The sequence below is a fragment of the Dermacentor andersoni genome, unplaced genomic scaffold (genome assembly GCF_023375885.2).
Source record: "Dermacentor andersoni unplaced genomic scaffold, qqDerAnde1_hic_scaffold ctg00000490.1, whole genome shotgun sequence".
Classification (NCBI taxonomy): Eukaryota; Metazoa; Arthropoda; class Arachnida; order Ixodida; family Ixodidae; genus Dermacentor; species Dermacentor andersoni.
In genome coordinates this window covers 42,501-52,278 of record NW_027315174.1, presented here as the reverse complement: position 1 = coordinate 52,278, position 9,778 = coordinate 42,501, and the positions used below count along the sequence as shown (strand labels likewise).

Genomic DNA, 9,778 nt, shown 5'->3' with positions numbered 1-9,778 from the left:
CCCATAACTAGAAATTTGCTGGAGCGGCTGTCCCATTTGCGACGCAACAAGTGCGACGCTACACACAGATGGAGTGGCAGTTTAATTACTCTCGTGGTCCGCGAACCGGCATCGTTGCGTGTAGTATAGGAATGGTGCGTGTCAAGTCACTGCTCGCGTTGAGCTTGTGCTCTTCATTTTGATTGAATGAAGTCTCACCTAAGTGAGCGGGGCCGATCCCGGAGGTAGTGCAATACCGGGCCGACCTGCGGCGGAGGTGAAGCAGGCTTCAAGCACTCCGCCAACTTCCAAAAATAGGTTTAATATCGTGGGTCCATATAGAACCCGTATCAGATATTAAGCTGATAAGAACAGATACTACACTTTGATCTTAGCCAAAAGGCCGAGAAGCGATGTCCTTCACTTCACTTCATTGTACTACTGCCTTGTGGGCGCCCTGCCGACATGGGTAACCTCAGCAACAGCGTGGGCAATATTATAAAATTCAGCCTGTGTACAGACTCAACGCTCCCTATCTCACGGATGAACTCGCAACGCCTCAGTCTTTCGCTGTTAACGAAACGCTGTCGCGTAGAAACGAGACCCGAGTGCAAGCTTGCTTGTAACGCGAAACCAACCAAGGCAACCTCGTAGAAAACGGAACAGGCGAGCGGAAAAAAACGCGCCAGGGGAATGCTTACTTCCGTCTGAATGCGACCGCTCAAGGTGACCTTCCTTGAGGGCTTCGTTTCAAGCCCGTGTGCAATTGTAATATACTACGCGCATTTCCTTCATTTCTTTTTATTTACCGCAAGGCCCACTGAAAATTTTGATACGGCACAGGCCGGGACGGATCGCAACGTGTCGAATCGACCGGTAGAATTAGGTAGCATGCCCCATGTACGAAGACGAGCAACATAGAAGTGAATGACAAAATAAATATAGAAAACGCTGCACACTCCTTCCCACCGGAAACATAGAGGGGAGAAAGATCGCCATCTGAAACACAGGCATTGTAAAAAAAAAAAAAAAAGTGCTACCTCATCATCTTTACCATTACCGTGTGTGTGTATGTATATATGCATGTGTGTGTGTGTGTGTGTGTGTGTGTGTTTGTGTATTTATATATATATATATATATATATACGCACACATGCTAGCATAGCTTAAACGCAGCTGGAAAGCTCAGCCTTGCACAAGAACCACCCCCTGTCGCAAACCCCTTTGAAACATTCAAATGGGAAACACGAGTACAGCGAGGTCGTTCGAACCTGGCGCCAAAACGCATTAGCGCCATCTGTGTACGGAACTAGGAAAACCTGCGGACTTTGCAATACAGAAAGAAAGGTAGATGGCGCGAGCTAACGCTCCATTGCATACTAAGAACGAGAGTTAGTGAATAATGGCAGAAACGTCTTGGGAAGAGAAAAAAAAAAAAAAAAAACGCGCAACAGTTGTTGGCTTGTGCAAGCACTCTATGTTACAGCGATTAAAGAGCATAGCATCTTCTACAACAGCAGCTACAAAAAGAAGAAGAACGTGAGAGAGGGAGAGACACAGGCGTGTTTCTTTGGAATGCAGAGCATGCAGCACATACTATAAAGTGCCAAAGAGACGGGGAAAGCAGATGGCGCGAAGGTGTATGTCCTCAAAGCTTGAAAGCAATTTCTAAATTACAACATGTACCGAAGTCCACCTACTCTCATCAGGTTGCTCCCGCCTCCAGTTGCGTTTAAAGTGAAATTACAGTCGCCTCAAAGGCAGACAGAGAGAGAGTGAAAATAGGTACACTTGCTTCGCGCAGCTGCAGCCGTTCAAATTTTACAGCAAGAGCACTCCCGAAAGCACAAAGTCCGCTGCCGCCTGGGCGCAATGCGCTCGCTTCAGTAAATTGCCGTGCTGGCCTCGGCAACCAAGAGGTGTAGTGCGGCAGACTGCTGCATTGTAGCACACCGGAAACCGTGCAGACGTAAGCGATCGCCTCGACATCGCTGCGAGCGCTCGAAGAGACAAAGTCCGAAACCACGTGTGCCGGGGCGGTGCGAGCGCGACGCCTTTGACGCAACTTTTGCGTACAAGCCGCCGCACCGCCACGACGGAATCGCTGGCATCCCGCACGCAGCTGCATTGTGTCACGCCGGCAATCGTTGAAACACCACGCAGTCGTCGGCGTCGGCCCCGACATGGTTGCGAGCGCTGGAAGAGACAAAGTCCGAAACCGCGTGTGCCGGGGCGGCGCGAGCGCGACGCCTTTGACGCAACTTTTGCGTACAAGCCGCCGCACGGCCACGACGGAGCCGGTGTCACCCTGCAGAGGGCTGCACTATAGCACGCCGGGAACCGGCAAAGAACCGCGCAGACGTCGTCGTTGGCCGCGGCGTTGCCGCGAGCACGCGAAGAGACAAAGTCCGAAACGACGTCAGCCGGGGCGTCGAGCACGCCGCCCGCACTGTTCGCACGCGTGCTCGGAAATGGCGAAGGGGCCGCGCTAGCGTGCCTTGAATCGGTGAGCGGCGGTACCGCGGCGATCGCCAGAGCTCGAATCCGCCCTGCAAAAGCCAAATATTGGCGCTCGGCTCGGCGCAGTACGCCGCCGCGTCGCACGAGTACGGCCCCATGGAGGTCTGGGCACTTATCGCTGCTACTGTAAGGGGCCGTACGGCCCCGGCCGACATTGTACCGTAGTGCGATTTTCGGCTTGCGCGTGCTCGTGGCGTAGTCCGCGCACCGTTCCGACGTCGACAATCGTGCCCACGACTACGCGAGCGCTGGAAGAGACAAAGTCCGAAACCGCGTGTGCCGGGGCGGCGCGAGCGCGACGCCTTTGACGCAACTTTTGCGTACAAGCCGCCGCACGGACACGACGGAATCGCTGGCATCCCGCACGCAGCTGCATTGTGTCACGCCGGCAATCGTTGAAACACCACGCAGTCGTCGGCGTCGGCCCCGACATGGTTGCGAGCGCTGGAAGAGACAAAGTCCGAAACCGCGTGTGCCGGGGCGGCGCGAGCGCGACGCCTTTGACGCAACTTTTGCGTACAAGCCGCCGCACGGCCACGACGGAGCCGGTGTCACCCTGCAGAGGGCTGCACTATAGCACGCCGGGAACCGGCAAAGAACCGCGCAGACGTCGTCGTTGGCCGCGGCGTTGCCGCGAGCACGCGAAGAGACAAAGTCCGAAACGACGTCAGCCGGGGCGTCGAGCACGCCGCCCGCACTGTTCGCACGCGTGCTCGGAAATGGCGAAGGGGCCGCGCTAGCGTGCCTTGAATCGGTGAGCGGCGGTACCGCGGCGATCGCCAGAGCTCGAATCCGCCCTGCAAAAGCCAAATATTGGCGCTCGGCTCGGCGCAGTACGCGGCCGCGTCGCACGAGTACGGCCCCATGGAGGTCTGGGCACTTATCGCTGCTACTGTAAGGGGCCGTACGGCCCCGGCCGACATTGTACCGTAGTGCGATTTTCGGCTTGCGCGTGCTCGTGGCGTAGTCCGCGCACCGTTCCGACGTCGACAATCGTGCCCACGACTACGCGAGCGCTGGAAGAGACAAAGTCCGAAACCGCGTGTGCCGGGGCGGCGCGAGCGCGACGCCTTTGACGCAACTTTTGCGTACAAGCCGCCGCACGGCCACGACGGAGCCGGTGTCACCCTGCAGAGGGCTGCACTATAGCACGCCGGGAACCGGCAAAGAACCGCGCAGACGTCGTCGTTGGCCGCGGCGTTGCCGCGAGCACGCGAAGAGACAAAGTCCGAAACGACGTCAGCCGGGGCGTCGAGCACGCCGCCCGCACTGTTCGCACGCGTGCTCGGAAATGGCGAAGGGGCCGCGCTAGCGTGCCTTGAATCGGTGAGCGGCGGTACCGCGGCAATCGCCAGAGCTCGAATCCGCCCTGCAAAAGCCAAATATTGGCGCTCGGCTCGGCGCAGTACGCCGCCGCGTCGCACGAGTACGGCCCCATGGAGGTCTGGGCACTTATCGCTGCTACTGTAAGGGGCCGTAGGGCCCCGGCCGACATTGTACCGTAGTGCGATTTTCGTCTTGCGCGTGCTCGTGGCGGTGTCCGCGCACCGTTCCGAAGTCGACAATCGTGCCCACGACTACGCGAGCGCTGGAAGAGACAAAGTCCGAAACCGCGTGTGCCGGGGCGGCGCGAGCGCGACGCCTTTGACGCAACTTTTGCGTACAAGCCGCCGCACGGCCACGACGGAGCCGGTGTCACCCTGCAGAGGGCTGCACTATAGCACGCCGGGAACCGGCAAAGAACCGCGCAGACGTCGTCGTTGGCCGCGGCGTTGCCGCGAGCACGCGAAGAGACAAAGTCCGAAACGACGTCAGCCGGGGCGTCGAGCACGCCGCCCGCACTGTTCGCACTCGTGCTCGGAAATGGCGAAGGGGCCGTGCTAGCGTGCCTCGAATCGATCGGCCGGGGGCCCCGTAGGGCGACAGAAAGGCAATTGTGCAGGAAACCGTACTGGCCATTAGCGAGAAATTGCCGTTCGCGCATTCGGTAGACGCGCTGCGCTTTCACGACTTCGGCATTGTGCTGCCGACGTAAGCTTTCAATCTTGCTCGCGGCGTTACGAGGCGGCACGATTTTCGCCAAACGCTCGTCGAAAGTGGCACGAGTACGGCCCCATGGAGGTCTGGGTACTTATCGCTGCTATTATATGGGGGTCCCAGAGAGCAGTCGCCCCCAAAGCGACCTGGGTGTTTGATATGCGGCGGGCTTCGTGCCCGTCAAGCGTGTCCCCGGTATCGCTCCCGTGGATCCCACAGCTGACGTCTGCAGCCTCATCCGCTTGATGCGTTAGGGGCTGGTTGTCGGACGACGCTTTTTCCACGATATCGAAGTGTGTTCCGCATCGTCCTCGGACGAATCAAATACGAAAGCGCCGAAGGCGCGGGCGTGACCCGTCGCCTAGCGGCTTTGCCGTCTCGGCTACGTTGCAAGTGTCGGTCGGTCCACCAGTGCTGCGGGCTCGAGAGAAACCGCAAGCCGCGATCGAGTCGACACAACCGGTCTATCGAGAATGTTGCGTGCTTCTTGCCGCGTGGCGATACCCGGCCCTGCGGGGAGGGCGCCGTAGCGAGCTCGAACGCCGTCGTCTCGGACTGTGCAAAGTGCTACCCTTTGCGAGAACGAAGCGTGTTGGGGCGCCTGAAGGTGGCCTCGGCATCGCAAAAACGGCGTCCGGCCTGCTTGAAAGGCTGGACGCGCAGTTGAACGATTACCTGGTTGATCCTGCCAGTAATCATATGCTTGTCTCAAAGATTAAGCCATGCATGTCTAAGTACATGCCGAAATAAGGCGAAACCGCGAATGGCTCATTAAATCAGTTATGGTTCCTTAGATCGTTTCTTCCTACTTGGATAACTGTGGCAATTCTAGAGCTAATACATGCAGTGAGCCTGAAGCCCTTTGGGCGACGGGTGCTTTTATTAGACCAAGATCGATCGGGTTTCGGCCCGTATTGTGTGGTGACTCTGGATAACTTTGTGCTGATCGCATGGCCACGAGCCGGCGACGTTTCTTTCAAGTGTCTGCCTTATCAACTTTCGATGGTAGGTTACTTGCTTACCATGGTTGTTACGGGTAACGGAGAATCAGGGTTCGATTCCGGAGAGGGAGCCTGAGAAACGGCTACCACATCCAAGGAAGGCAGCAGGCGCGCAAATTACCCACTCCCGGCACGGGGAGGTAGTGACGAAAAATAACAATACGGGACTCTTTTGAGGCCCCGTAATTGAAATGAGTACACTCTAAATCCTTTAACGAGGATCAATTGGAGGGCAAGTCTGGTGCCAGCAGCCGCGGTAATTCCAGCTCCAATAGCGTATACTAAAGCTGCTGCGGTTAAAAAGCTCGTAGTTGGATCTCAGTTCCAGACGAGTAGTGCATCTACCCGATGCGACGGCTCGGAGCTGAACATCATGCCGGTCCTTTCTTGGTGCACTTCATTGTGTGCCTCGAGAAGGCCGGTGCTTTTACTTTGAAAAAATTAGAGTGCTCAACGCAGGCGAGTCGCCTGAATAAACTTGCATGGAATAATAGAACAAGACCTCGTTTCTGTTCTGTTGGTTTTTGGAATACGAGGTAATGATTAAGAGGGACAGACGGGGGCATTCGTATTGCGGCGCTAGAGGTGAAATTCTTGGACCGTCGCAAGACGAACTACTGCGAAAGCATTTGCCAAGAATGTTTTCTTTGATCAAGAACGAAAGTCAGAGGTTCGAAGGCGATCAGATACCGCCCTAGTTCTGACCATAAACGATGCCAACCAGCGATCCGCCTGAGTTACTCAAATGACTCGGCGGGCAGCTTCCGGGAAACCAAAGTGTTTGGGTTCCGGGGGAAGTATGGTTGCAAAGCTGAAACTTAAAGGAATTGACGGAAGGGCACCACCAGGAGTGGAGCCTGCGGCTTAATTTGACTCAACACGGGAAAACTTACCCGGCCCGGACACTGGGAGGATTGACAGATTGAGAGCTCTTTCTTGATTCGGTGGATGGTGGTGCATGGCCGTTCTTAGTTGGTGGAGCGATTTGTCTGGTTAATTCCGATAACGAACGAGACTCTAGCCTATTAAATAGGTGCGGGGTTCCCAGCACCTTACAACCTTCTTAGAGGGACAAGCGGCTCCTAGCCGCACGAAACAGAGCAATAACAGGTCTGTGATGCCCTTAGATGTCCGGGGCCGCACGCGCGCTACACTGAAGGAAGCAGCGTGTCTTTATCCCTGTCTGAAAGGACTGGGTAACCCGTGGAACTTCTTTCGTGATTGGGATAGGGGCTTGCAATTGTTCCCCTTGAACGAGGAATTCCCAGTAAGCGCGAGTCATAAGCTCGCGTTGATTACGTCCCTGCCCTTTGTACACACCGCCCGTCGCTACTACCGATTGAATGATTTAGTGAGGTCTTCGGACCGATGTCCGGCGCGGCCTTTCGGTTGCGCCGGTCTGTTGGAAAGATGACCAAACTTGATCATTTAGAGGAAGTAAAAGTCGTAACAAGGTTTCCGTAGGTGAACCTGCGGAAGGATCATTACCGGATTGTGAAGGGTGGCGAGCGCCATTGTTTCTACCCCGTGTGGGTGAAGCAGCTCGCTGCGCCCGACGCTTTCCGCCGCTGGCCCCGCTTGGACGCGGGGACGGCTATACCCGAACATGCCGGGGACTGCCTGAATTTTGAGGGGCGCCCCGTGCCAAATTTGTTGCGCCCAGTGGACGCCGGCTGCAACCTTGGACGGTTGGCTTGGCCGCGCCCGCGGGTAGAAACGGCGTAACGCACACTGGGTGGGCTTTCTGTCCGCTTTGGCGCTCTTGCGCGGAATGGGAGTAAGACGACCCGACCTGCTGCTTTGCCCAGTACGAGGGGAACGGCGAAGCGTGCGGTCGGTCAAGGAACTGACGGTCGAGAGCTAATGCCGCTGCCGCTTAGTACACACACGGAACCGTGGTGCGAGCGCTCTCCCGTCCTCCGCGGCAAACGCTGCCGAGTCTGAAAAGGCTGGCGGCTGCCGGTCGCTTCCTGCGGCGAGTATGGAGTAACGACCCGACTTTGTTGCCACCCAAGTACTAAAGGAACGGTGTGGCGCTCGGTCGGTCATGGAACTGTCGGTATGAGGGTGCGGCTGCCAAGTACGGAAGGAACCGTGGCCTAAAGTGCTCTCCCGTCCTCCGCGGCAAATGCCACCGAGTCCGAAAGGGCCGGAGGCTGCCGGTCGGCTCCTGCTCGTGACGCGCGAGGTGTCGAGATCGCGGTTTAATGCGACGACGTCTGCAGGCTATTCGCCCGCCGCCGAGGGAAAGGCGGCGTTGCTGCGAAGTACCGAAGGAAACGCGGCTTTGCTACGTCGGAAGCGTTCTGCGGTTAGCGGACTTGTGCGCTTTGGGAAGGCGCCGCACGTCGAAAGAGGAAGTACGGACAGACGAGGGACTGTAGTCCCGGTTTCGAACGCACTTGCGGCCAGGCCCTTGCTGGCTTCGTCTTCCGCCTCAAGTAGACTTGTTGTGGCGCCGGCGCAGGGAGCCGTCCCTGGCACTGGCCGAGTGGTTTTGGAGAGCTGCGCGAGTACGCGCGCCGGGCTCTTGTCTTTCGTCTCAAGTAGGCTGTTGGATCAACAGCGGTTATGCTGCGGCGATCTGCCGATGCGAAAGTGTGTGTGTGTTTGAGGCCCTTCTATGAACCTACTGCTGACTGAAGCGAAGCACGTCGATGGGGGTGAAGCCCTGCCCGTGGCCGTGTAGCCGTTAAAGACTCCACAGCGGCTTAGCCCTAATCATGGCTCTGTCGCTCTTTGCAATTTTTAGTGGAGCGATGTGAACGTGCACACGAGACACACGGGTCCGGTGGATGGTTGGCAGGTAAAACCGGCTTCGAGTGCGCGCAAACGGCATAAGGTGCCTCGAGGGCAAGCGAGGAAGGCGTGGGCGCAAAACACACGCGCGAGTAGCAGGAGTGGAGTGCCATTAGGCTTTCAGCTGCTGAGACGCGGCCGCCGAAAGAGCGAGACTGGAGGAGCGCACGCCGAAAGGCGCTCTTCGAAACCACACACAGGGAGACGCCACGTGCCTAAAACCCTGGTTGTACTGTACTGAATTGAACAAACTATTTTTCACGACTCTAAGCGGTGGATCACTCGGTTCTCGGGTCGATGAAGAACGCAGCCAGCTGCGAGACTTGGTGTGAATTGCAGGACACACTGAGCACTGATTCTTTGAACGCACATTGCGGCCTTGGGTCTTCCCTTGGCTTCGTCTGTCTGAGGGTCGGATCACATATCAAGAGAGACTTCGGCGCACAGGGAACGTGCGTCCGTCGACTCGTTTTGACCGCGTCGGCATCATGGACAGTACGTTGAGCGCTAAAGCCACGCGCCAGCGGCCTCACGAGAGGGAGACGGTGGCAAACCGTTGTGCCAATTCTTCGAAAAGACGGAAACGAGGCAATACTACTGCAGCGTGACGAGTGCGCGCCTCTAGTAAGACCGCCGCAGGATGGAGTCGGATACCTGCAGGGAAAGAGCGGTCCAAGCACGAGGCGCGAACGTCTGTTGCCATGTAGCGCGCACGTTTGCGAGAGAGTCGGAAGCGCACGCTTGCGTGCACGGAAAACGTGGGAATGAAACGCCGGCCGATTCCCGCGCCGTGCGCAAAGCCAGCGCGATCGCAATTTGCGCTGTTTGCCTTCGAAGTACGTCGAGCTCCAGAGCTGGTCGCTCGTTCACGTCACCGCAGCTGTGTGGGCGCCCTTCCGGGCTTCGTCGCAGGAATGGGAATCGGCAGATTCTTGCGAGGAGCGGGGAGGAGAAGGGTGGCCCCCGAAAGCGGTTCGACGCGACAGCGCCGTCTGCGAGCGAGAAGAGTCACGGCACGGCGGAGAATTGCCGCGAAACGGAAAATGTCTCCTTCGAGAGCGTGGGTGCCCCGTTGGCGGAGCTGAAGCGTTCCGTCGTAGTCCGCCGTCGGTCCAAGTGCTTCGCAGTCTCTGTCCCCTAAAGACTGGGCCACTCCAGTTGGGGCAGGGGCGACGCTACACGAGACGATGCCTCCCGCCAGGTTTTAGTCGCCCCTGCGGTGCCCGCTGAAGCGGCGCGCTGCTAAGGCGATCTTTGCCTCGGTGGTGTTTGGGCTTCAGACACGGTCGCTTACCACGCAACTGCTCGTGCGCCGCACGCGCGCAGGCGGTTCACCGCCTGCCAGCCTCGTCTATAAGTAGCTCCGTGTTGGGCGAAGGACGTGGTAGGGCGTCGCACTCGGTTGGCGCTGGGTTTTCGAACGTGTCGAGTCCTTTTCGGCA

General features: G+C 57.6%; 3 non-coding genes across 3 annotated transcripts; 2 read left to right on the top strand and 1 right to left on the bottom strand.

Annotated features, from left to right (window-relative positions):
* Positions 1-202: 202 nt before the first annotated feature.
* On the bottom strand, positions 203-394 carry LOC140214599 (U2 spliceosomal RNA). The gene has a single exon (XR_011891535.1). It is a non-coding gene; the product is annotated as a U2 spliceosomal RNA (small nuclear RNA).
* Positions 395-5,208: 4,814 nt separating this feature from the next.
* On the top strand, positions 5,209-7,024 carry LOC140214600 (small subunit ribosomal RNA). The gene has a single exon (XR_011891536.1). It is a non-coding gene; the product is annotated as a small subunit ribosomal RNA (ribosomal RNA).
* Positions 7,025-8,598: 1,574 nt separating this feature from the next.
* LOC140214607 (5.8S ribosomal RNA) lies at positions 8,599-8,751 on the top strand. Its single transcript, XR_011891544.1, has one exon. It is a non-coding gene; the product is annotated as a 5.8S ribosomal RNA (ribosomal RNA).
* The last annotated feature ends 1,027 nt before the right edge of the window (positions 8,752-9,778 follow it).